The sequence below is a fragment of the Meriones unguiculatus genome, chromosome 18 (assembly GCF_030254825.1).
Source record: "Meriones unguiculatus strain TT.TT164.6M chromosome 18, Bangor_MerUng_6.1, whole genome shotgun sequence".
Lineage (NCBI taxonomy): Eukaryota > Metazoa > Chordata > Mammalia > Rodentia > Muridae > Meriones > Meriones unguiculatus.
The window spans coordinates 62,457,041-62,467,626 of NC_083365.1; positions in this window are offsets into that span (position 1 = coordinate 62,457,041).

The window sequence follows — 10,586 nt, forward strand, 5'->3', positions numbered from 1 at the left end:
TTTTTATTATTACATATTGATTACACTCATGAGATTTCATTGTGATATTTTCATACATGCAAATAATTTTGTTTGGTCACATCCATTCCCCATTTTCCTCACTGCTGTTTTCTTTGTTTCTAATTCATTGATTTTAGCTCTGAGTTTGATTCCACATAATTGTGAAACCTAAAAAAAAAATGAATTTCTTGATATATTTCACCTACTAAAGTAAATCAAGATCAGGATAACAGGTAAGTAGATTAAATAGTCCTATGTCCCCCAAGGAAATAGAAGCAGTCATCAAATATTTCCCTTCTAAAAAAGCGCAGGGCCAGATGGTTGCAGCACAGAATTCTACCAGACCTTCAAAGATGAGCTAACTCCAATTCTCTTCAAACTATTCCACAAAATAGAAACAGAAGGAACATTACCAAACTGTTTCTATGAGGCCACAGTCACCTTGATACCTAAATCACTCAAACCCCCCAAAAAAGAGAGAGAGAGAGAGAGAGAGAGAACTTCAGACCTATCTCTCTTATGAACATTGAGGCAAAAAATGCTCAATAAAATACTTGGGAACAAAATCCAAGAACACATCAAAGATATCATCCACCATGACGAAGTAGGCTTCATCCTAGAAATGCAGGGGTGGTTCAATATACGGAAATCCATCGATGTAATCCACCATATTAACAAACTGAAGGAGAAAAACCACATGATTATCTCCTTAGATTCTGAAAAAGCATTTGAAAAAAAAATCCAACACCCATTCATGTTTAAAGTCTTGGAGAGATCAGGGATACAAGGCACATATGTAAACATAGTAAAGACAATATACAGCAAGCCTATAGCCAACATCAAACTAAGTGGAGAGAAAGTTAAATCAATCCCACTGAACTCAGGGACGACTGACCTCTGCATATATGCCGTGACATGAGACTGTGCTCCCTAACTCCAGCTCCAGGGGATACTTCTTGGGTACTTGCCACATATCACACAGGTGTGCATGAGCTTGCACACACACACATACGCACATACACACACACACATCAATAAATAGATGTAGTTTAAAATAAATAAATTAGAAGAAAGAAGAAAAGCTAAGCCCCACTGATTAAGCCTCCAAGCCCCCAATGAGAGATCCCACCTCATGAACTCCACAGGGTTGTTCCATTTCTCAGTCATTGCAGATCTGTGTTTGGTTGAGAATGAAACAGATGATGAGAAGCTGATGGATATAAGCGCCCATGCATTTCTAATCTTCTCATTATTATGTTAAGATACTGGACAAAAAGCAACTTAAGAAACAGAAGGTTTATTTTGGCTCACAGTTTCATGTTACTACCCCTCATGGCAGGGGCATTACAGGGGCAGAAATCTGAGGTAGCATTTCATCTGTAGTCAGAAGCAGAGACAGGTGAGCGCAGGGACTCAACTCATTTTCTCTTTTTTTATTCGCTTGCATGCTCTGGAGAAAGCCAGCTGTGCTCTCCTCTCCATAACGCATCCCATATAATGAAGAAAGGATCTGGGAAGATGGATACTCCCACCTTTAGTATCTAGTCAAATTTGATTGGCATCTAAACAAGAATCACATGTAACAGCAAGTCATGCCACTTGAGCTTAGCCTTGCCTGCATCTATCACATTCAAAACAGCCATGGAAATTTTGTAAGAGTCACTGTTGAAGCTGATATTCTTTGATATCATTTGTTTTGACACAACAGAAAATTAATGCAGACAGATATAAGACAAAGTTCAGTTATGTTCAGAAAGGGTTTGGATTACTTCCTCTGTGCAAAGTTTGAAGACATAGAGCAGATAATTGTTGAGGTACTGGGCCTTTACTGTCAGTTAAATATAGTTTGGGTAGACTTTTACAATCATTAAAAAAAATAGATTGAGGTTGGAGACTATCTCTTTATGACATAGGTTTGAATTAAGATATGGAGGGCACTTATTATGGATTCGAGGGTTTTGCATCCCCAAAACAATAAATTAGTCAGAGGCAGTCCCTCTTCACATTACTATGTAACCCACTTGGACACTGAACTGCCCTGGGCTACATCTGTGCAGGGGTTCTAGGTTATCTCCATGAATAGTCCTTGGTTGGAGTATGAGTCTCTGGTAAGTTCCCTGCGTTCAAATTTTCTTGTTCTGTTGCTCTCTTTGTGGAGACCCTGTCCTCTCCAGCTCTTACTATTTCCCAGTTCTTACATAAAATTCCATTCACTCTGCCCAACAGTTGCCCATCAGGCTCAGCATCTGCTTTGATAGTCTGTAGGGCAGAGGCTTTCAGAGGCCCTCGGAGCAGGCCTTCTGGTGTTGGTCTCCTTGGTTTGCCTGTGGTGTATATGCAAGATTAGAGTCTTACAACAGCGTAATGCAGCCATGATCATTCAGGCCTTTACAGCCATTGAAGCAGGACAGTCTCCCCAAGCATGGTTGGCTACCATAAAAAGCTAAAATGTTACGCTCAGGATGGGAGGCTAAGCACTGCACTCAGGGTCAGCCGCTTTCGACCCAGAGAAGAGCAAGTCTGATTGCCTGCGGGTTGATGCCCCAGGTCCCGCCTCTGAGAAAAAGGTATCGGACGGGTCTGATGCTCTTTGGGTGGATGACACCTAAAAGAACATCAGTACAAAGTCCCAATTTATTTCTAATATCAGAGATCAGACCTCTACTCTTGCCTGATGCATCTAAAACAAAAAGGGGGAACTGTAGAGAGCTGCCTAATGCCCCGCCTTAAAGATGGAGCTGGTTTCTGCCTTCCACTTTCCCGATGGTGAGTGCTCTCTGTCACAAACAACTCCATATTTGGCTAAGGCTGAGGATCTGGCTTGCTTCCTTGTATGTGGACCTATCTGCATTGCCCACGTGGCATGCTGAGGTTGGCTACCCAAAGGCTATTTTAAGCTGTGGGCTGGCTTTCCCCAGGGTCAGAAGATTGTTCAAGGTTCCTGAATAAACTGCATTGAGAAAAATAAAATAAAATAAAAAAACAAAAACAATAAATTAGAGTGCTGACACATGGATAGTAATAGAAACGTAAACAGATTATTATAAAAAAAAATTAAATAAAAGTACTCCAGAAGGGGGGAAATGGGCTAGTGTGAATTTTTACTTGTGTTCTAGGGCATCAAACAGGTTATCATTCTCATAAGGCAAGCAGTGACCATTAACCCCCTTTTCCGCCTAACTCTAGTGTGACTTTTTCACCACGGTTCTATGATATCAAATAAAGGTTTTCACGCTTATAAGGCAACCACTTTACCAACTGAGCCGTCTCTTATGTCCTACCAAGGATTTTCAGTCTACACCAGGTCCTTCTGCACTGCAGAAAAGCAAGGTGGGAGGTGTGGACAGAGTACATTCAGGGCAGACAAATGTGCTGTGATAGAAGGATACAAACTCTAGGTGAGTCGATGTATATCAAGTAGAGGAGGAATGCGCACTCATCTTGAAAGAAGGAATAAAATGAGAAATAGATTTAAAAAAAAAACGGTGGGAGAGTTTTTAGTGGATAAGACAGCTAGCTGCTCTTGCACAGGACAAGAGTTCAGTTCCCAGGACCCCTGCTTTGTTTCTCACAAGCTGCCTGTAACTCTGGCGCCCTGGTGCATTTGACACCTTCCTCTAGTAGGAGTACACACCACACAACGTAAAAAGTAAGTCAAAAGGAGAATTTGAGACTTGTGTAAATCCTTTCTCTGTAACAACACTCAGTAACTGAAGTTTTATTCTGCAAAAGTGCACAATAATTCTAGTCACTCAGCTGTAAATAGACAGAGGAGGGATGTGGGACAAGATATGCCTAATAACACTGTTCTTCCTTTGCTATCCTCTTCTCTGATGCTAGAACCATGTGTTTGTCAGCCCAGGCCCTGTAATTGGAAGTAGGTTTGCCAGGAAGGCACAGTCAGATAAAGCTTCCCTTTATTGTCTGACTGAGAGCTAGATTGTATCCGTTGGGGAGGACTCTCCAATTAAATTAAGCTAATGCCACATGATTGGTTTGTTGAAAAACCCATTCTCCCAGGCCAGTGCTCATGCCTGCCACATTTGTAACTGAAAATCCACCAACATATCTGGTCTCTTGCCTTGTATGAACAACACTTCAAACGATTTCGTTTTTTACATTGTAAAGTCTCACTGAGTTAAGGTTAGAAAAAGAAGATCCTCTTCAAATGTCAAAGTAGAAACAATTAAAATAATTTTTCCAACAAAGCAAGTCTCCACTAGATATAAGCAAGTCTCTGAGTTTACTCTTTTTGAAATCTAACACCTAAGTTCATTGAGAGGAGGAAAGTCAAGCATAATATCTTTGTTTTTAATTATAAGGAGTTGATTTTGAAATTATACATTTCCAAGCTTTTATCTATTTAAATTGTCACGATAATGTATATCAAAACATTTAAGAAAAAAATCCACTATGATTATATGATGCCCTGCAAGATATTTATATTTTCAAATATAAATGCTTAAATGTTGGTAGGATTCATTTTCTTTTTTCTAAGCATATAAACATCAATTATGTGTGGAAAGGGGGAGGGTCATTAATTAACTCTTTCAGATCTATCAACATGATGGTCCACTGAACTTTATTTCTTTTTGTCATTCTCTAGTTTTACATAATTTTCTTATTTTACTAGGTCTTCCTTTTTCTTTCTTTCAAAAAAAGTGTGTGTGTGTCTTTCTTTAAAAAAAGTATTTATTGAGGTCAGAGAACAACTTTGGATGTGAACTCTGATTTCCATCTTGTTTGAGACAGTCTCATTTTCTTGTAGCTATGTACAACAGTGTAGCTGATGAGTGAGCCTCAAGATATTCTCCTGTCTCTACCTAGTATGGGTATAAAGACCTGCACTACACTGTCTGACTTTGTGTGGGTTCTGAATTTAGGTTTTCATAATTGCATGGTATATGCTTTACCCACCGAATCATGTTCACAGTCCGTAGCTATCTTATGAAAAAAGATGAAGTTCCCAAGCTTCTTTGGAATGCTGAGAAATATTTAACGGGATTATGAATTTTGTAAAGTTCACATTCATAATGAACTGAAAGATGAATTTGCAAAGTACTTACCCTGAGACTCTGTCTTCATTACAGGTTAAATATTATCTTTACTGTGAGGAGGAAGAAGCAGATAGCAAGACCTTCAGACCATTCTGCATCCACACAAAGTTTATAATGTTATTACAAACTGTGTATGTAAATCTGTATGGACTTACCATATTCAACCCACTTTTCTTAATTTTTATTTATGGATGTGTATGCAGGTGTGCATGTGTGTGTGAGTGTGTACATGCAGACTATAGGGCTACCTTTGTGCCTTCCTCCCTTTGCTCTCTACCTCATCTTATGAGACAGGGTCATTCAGTGAACACAGAGCTTGCTGATTAAGCCAGACTTGCTGTCTGAAAAGGTCAATTTGTAATCAAGACTGTATCTAGAGATATGCTACTAAGCCAACATGGCGGACAATTCCTTAACTGAGGATATTTCTCCATGGGATTTTATGTTGTAGTAGGAAGCTTAAAACTGTACTTCTAATACACAAACATACGTGCACATGCACACATATATACATATATGTTTATACATGTGTTGTAGGAACAAAACTGTAATAAAATGTAATAGTGTATTTTATTTACTATTGTACTATTTAAGAGTATTCAGTCTCTTCATCATTCCATGTTACCATTTGTAAACTGTAAATATGTGATATCTCTTGAAATCATGATAAAAGAAAAATGTTCTGATAGAATGGATGGTTGTAAACTGTTAATTAATAGTGTTTTCTAATAGATAACAACATATTTTTCATGACTTGTAAGCCAGACCACTTTTTCAGGAAAAAAATTTAAAAGCTCAGATTCAAATAGTAAATTATAGATGTCATGAGCGGTTAAAAGTTATGATTTTTGCAGTGGAAACAGTCCTGCAAATTTGAGAAGATATCTTGCAATTAATTTGTTGAACTATATTGAATTTAATAAGTGACTGAGTTTGAATTAATGAATAAATTATTTAAATTTATTTTAATAGAAATAGTTGAATGGATAACTTTGTGTGGCACAGTGTACAGTCAGAGAAAGAACATGTCATCAAAATGGTACTCAATTTCTATACCTAATTAAGTGCTGCATTTCATCTTTCCACACACACCATTGTATAAATGTATGAGGAAAAGAAATAGGGTATGTATGGGGGTGTGGTGTGTGTGCCTGTGTATGTATGTATGTGTGTGTGTCTGTGTTTGCATGTATGTGAGCATCTGTTAGTATATTTATTCAGTTGAAAATCTTAGAGAAAAAAAGAAATCTATGGTCTAATGAGCCAGCCACACTGCACTGATAATGTTTTCAAAACCTCTGATAATTTGTCCACACCAGCCTTGATCATGCAGAGATCAGTAGTGCATTTAACTAGCGCAGGCAACACAGAAAGGAAGGGACATCTTCTCACATTGACTAAGCACTCTCTATTCTAATCACACTCAACCTGCCTTTACCTTTACTTCTATTAGTATCACACTAATATAAAATGTCAGCCTTTATCCTGGTCAGAATAGAGTTTTGTTTGTCAGCCAAATAGATATTAAGGTGTATAACAAACATGATGAAAACACACACACACACACACACACACTGAATTTCATCCCTCAAGCCAGAGAAAGAGGTGCTAAAATAATGAGCTCAGGGGGTATGTTGTCTGAGCTAATACTGAAGAAGAGTTTGACTGAAAAACAAATCATGTGTTTGGACCCTCAGTACTCACATGAAAGCCAAGCATGGTGGTGTATATCCAAGATCCCAGTGTGAGGATGTAGATAAAGCAGAGAGCATTGCTGGAGCTCACAGGACATCAGCCTACCTGTGTCAGTGAACTCCAGGCTTAGTGAGAGAAATTTACTAAAGAAAAAAAATCTCTTGGATAGATATGTATACATGACTTCTACACACAGGTTCACATGCGTGAGTGTGTGTGTGTGTGTGTGTGTGTGTGTGTATACACACATATGTATCCTATCAGCAGACGGTGGGAGGGACATAGGTGAAGAAGAGGGAGGGAGGGTGGGATTGGTAGGGGAGGAAGGAGGGAGCTACAGTGGCATACAAAGTGAATAAATAAATAAATATTTATTTATAAATTATTAATTTATTTTAATTAATAAAAATAAAATTAGCATTAAAATTAAAAATTATTCCATTTAAAGAACAGGTAAGTCAATGATATTTTGGTCTCTTAGTCTTAACTTGGGTGTTCTCAAGACTCAAACTTTCCAGTATTTGGCATTGATGTTTGGTTTGCTTAATGTTCATCAGCCCACTAACAACACTGATGTGAGACAGGATGTCTGAAGGAAGCCTTAACATTCTTCCGGAGTCAGCTCTCACCATTAAGTCACCAACATGTGTGCAATTCTCCCTATTTGGTAAGCAAATTCAGACTGCAGCCTTCCAAGTTTTGTGAAAACCAGTGCTTTCTAAATGTCTGTGCTTATAAAGTATAATTCCCAACTTTACATAATTTTTTAAAGAAAAATCAGAATTTCATATTTTTACTAGCAGGACAAATAAATATACATGGGTCAATATGTAAATGTGCAAATGAAACTACACCACATCACATGAAAGTGTGGTCAAATACCTCCCGTCTTTTGTTGATGTCTTCCTCTGTCCTCTGAAGGCAAACATCCCCTCACACTATTATGTATATAGTACACACACACACATATACAAAGAGTGAGAACAGAATGTTTTATCAAAGCCCCCTCCATAAGGTTGGGTACATATATATTCATATATGTATATACTTGTATGTATGTGGAACACAAACATATGAAAAATGAGTCCATTTATAATTTGGGTCAAACTTGAAAAGAGTGAAATTCTCAACCTGTTTTCATCTCATGCCTACTCCACACTTTACAGAGAAAATTAAACAAAGGGCAAGAAGTAGATTTATCTGTGAATCCAAGAGCTCAAAGGTAGTTTTTCCTTTAGGAACAAGGAGTGTTTGTGTGGATCATGCTTGCCAGGAGTGTACAATGTGAGGAAGAGGGCCCACTTTTTCTTTTTAACACCGTTTGTATAATTATTACAAGCTACAGATGAAGGATGTTTTAGTCACTTTGTCTGCTGTTATGCCAAAATATCTGACAAATGCCACTTAAGGACAGAGGGCTTTTTGGGATTATAGTTCAAAGATACAGCCCACAGAGGAAATTGTGATCTGCAGCTAGTCACATGTCATCTGTGGTCAGTAAGCAGGAAGGAGTGAATGCTGATGATGCTCATAAGCATTTAGCTTTCCTGCTCAATTAATTAAATTCAGAAGCTACATTACAGATATTTCCTAAGTCTGTCCCTTAGGTGATTTTAGATCCAGTCAATTTGAAAATCAAATTAATCATGATGTTGAATGAGTATCTATTAAAAGAATAATATAAGAGTTTATGTTTCTACTATATATATCATGTTCCAGACAGAAATGTTTGTAGAATTAATCAGATTTCTAACCAGGGACTGAAAACTAAAGCGTATTATGCATTATAATTTTTCTAAGTGATACTAGATTAAATAATGTTATGATTATAAGTTATTTGTCATAGCAATATAATGATGTTATCATATGTAATTAGATCGACCCTATTTTTTTTCTCTTTTGAGTAATCCTTTATTATGTACTGTTATTTGGAGATTTTTAATGTATATGTATTTATGCCTGTCTGCATCCTATTTGGTGTAGATAGCTGTAGAAAATAGAGGTTGTCATCAAATGTCTTTTTCATTTATTTTCTGCCTTATTTTTATCTATTTATAGTTTTATTTCTCTAATTTAAACAAAATTTAAAATTATAGACAATATATTTTGGTTATATTCTTCCTTTTACCCCAGATCTAACCAGATACTCTTCACTTACTGACTTAATGCATCTTTGTGTTGTCTCTCACACCCTCACTTTCCCACTCTCAAGAATATAACCCCCTATACACACAAAGGAAAAAAAATCTAAAAAAAAGGTAACAAGACAAAACAATGTCCAAACAAATAAAATTTAAAAAAAAAATGCACACAGACAAAGACACATAAAAATTTGTGGAGTCCATTTTGTGTTGGCGAACTCTTCCAGGGAATGGTACCTGCCTAGGATTGCAGTTGATATACTCAGTAACAATCCTTTGAAGAAAACTAATTTCTCTTTGTCAGCAAGTATTAATCAAAAAAATGGTTTCTTGGCATGGGATGAGAGTTTGTATATGTCTTCTTCTCAGTATTGGCTTCTTATCTAGTTTGAACTTATGCAGAACTTGTACATGCTGTCATAGTTTCTGTGAGTTTATATGTATGTCATCATGATTGTGTTTTGAAGATGCCCTTTCTTTGGAGTAATCAACCACCTCTAGCTCTTATAATGTTTTTGCCTTCTCTTCCAAAGAGATCTCTGAGCCTTGAGGTAAGAAGTTTGATTAAAAAAAAAGTCTCATTTAGGACTGAGTTCTCAAAACTCTCTCATTTATCTGAAGTCTAAGTTCTAATCCACTGAAAGAAGAAGCTTCTTTTATGTGGGCTTAGCATGGCACTCATCCGTGCATGTAACGGTGCATCATCAGGAGTCTTTCTGCTATGGTTCTTTAGCAGAATAAAAGTCATAGATTTTCCTCTAAGTTTATGAAATATAACTATCTAGTCTCAAGTTCTTGGCTACTGTATCAGTGTTATATACAGAGTCTATCTTATAGAGTGGGCCCTAAATCCAACTTAAAAGAAAAGTGGTTGGTTATGCACATAACATTTATGCCACTAGTACCCTTGAATATTTTATAAGCAGCTCATTGTTGTTGATTATGACTACTTTTTTTCCTTCTAGCATCATGAACACTAATCAGTAGAAATGAAGCTTATAGTTGGTCATTAGCTCTATTTCTCTATGTTTGACAGTATAAATGTTGCTTTCATCATTATGCATTTGCTGTCAGTCTGTCAAGAGTAAATGAGAGCCTTAACAATAGCTTATGATTTGGAGGTGGGTATTCTATGGGTTCCTTTTGGCCAATGATTCAACAAGATGTACCCCATTTCTGGCAGTGGATGTTTTACTTGGTGATATAAGACATCTAGTTAGAACATTGTCTTCCTCCTGATACGATGACTCCATCTAACTTTCTTTTGTATATACATATATTTTAGGAAGTTTCTATAACAGTATGTTTCCATATGGCTTTTCAAATGACATTTAGTGTTACTTGTCTATTGACACAGTTCTGGTATTAGCCTACCATCCCATTCCTGTTCCCTTTTAATTCGCCTATCAAGGCTCCCATTTCTCTCTTTTTAAAACTCTAGCTTAATTTATTTTGAGATAGGCTTTGATAATAAAAGCCGAAAATTGTGGATTCAGTTAAACTTGCTGGCCACAAAACATTAGAGATACTTCTTCATCTTTTTTTTTTTTTCATGGGTGGGATTATAGAAATTTGCTAGTTGTTCCTTCCATTTACACTGTGTGTTCTATACCAAGTTTGTTTTTGTCAACTTGACACAAACTAGGGTTTTCTGGGAAGAGGAAGCTTGAATTGAGGAAATGCCTCCAGAAGA